This window comes from Macrobrachium nipponense, chromosome 27 (genome assembly GCF_015104395.2).
Source record: "Macrobrachium nipponense isolate FS-2020 chromosome 27, ASM1510439v2, whole genome shotgun sequence".
NCBI classification, from domain to species: Eukaryota; Metazoa; Arthropoda; class Malacostraca; order Decapoda; family Palaemonidae; genus Macrobrachium; species Macrobrachium nipponense.
The window spans coordinates 8,899,609-8,900,595 of record NC_087216.1 but is presented as its reverse complement, the minus strand read 5'-3'; the positions used below and the strand labels follow the sequence as shown (position 1 = coordinate 8,900,595).

The following is a 987-nucleotide window of genomic DNA, read 5'->3' as shown; positions in this document are numbered from 1 at the left end:
ATTACTGTTTAACAGAACCATATATGAATGCAATTTAAAAAATCATCAATCATCAAAGAACACAAGCTCATTGCAAACTTAGCAGGCACATCTTCTAGGAGAAAGACACTTCAAAATCAAATCAATCTGATTTACTTCTAATTTTATATTGCTTATTTTAATTCTTTTGTAAAACAGTTTCTTTTGAAACTGTTCAAAATGCAGAACCATACCAAAATTTTGATAAAAATTATTACTAAAATATGCAGTAGAACTGATGAACATACTCTAAATTTATCATAAATACTAAACAATTTATAGGATTGAAAATAACACTGATAAAAATTTTTTTGGATAAAATTTATAATGCTCTGAATAACATCCCATGTACTATCAACCTGAATAATAAATTTTAAAATATTCAGAAATAGCATGTGATATTACCTGCAGCTAAGGCTAATCATAATTTTAGATTTAAATGTAGAAAATATTATGCTCCCATACATATTTTGATTTATGGAGTTTTGATGAAACCAATATCTTCATAACTAGCAAATTCTTCTCCTAAATTCCAAACAAAAATATTTTCTTAAACGGTAATGTTCTGTCTAAGGCTGCATCATTATTTAAAACACTAACTTGAGGCATAATTTTCTACCTTCAATTATTCTTAAAACAGACCAATGAACATATGGAAATCTATCTTAGGTGAGTTACACTCCTATTAGAGATATACTGACAAAAAATCTAAAACCAATTCATTCAGTGGCTTTTGCTCGAGCCTAACAAAATGATTCCTCTTCAGCAAAAAGTTGCACTTCAGTAACATTGTTGGTAATTTGGAAAATTCATCCCTCTTTCAGAGTGCATCACCAAAGCTGTAGTTCTCTTTCCCCTTTACTTTTCATTCAATCCATTGGATCTTTTCTTACCTTACTGACCAACTTTAACTTTGCCTTGCTCTGATATAACCTCTCATTTAAGAATAAAGACATCAAGTCAATCTGA

The 987-nt window shown here is 29.1% G+C and overlaps 1 protein-coding gene across 1 annotated transcript in view; it reads left to right on the top strand.

Moving 5' to 3' along the window:
* LOC135200804 (serine/threonine-protein kinase 11-interacting protein-like) overlaps positions 1–987 on the top strand; it is a 249,900-nt gene that overhangs the window by 159,530 nt on the left and 89,383 nt on the right.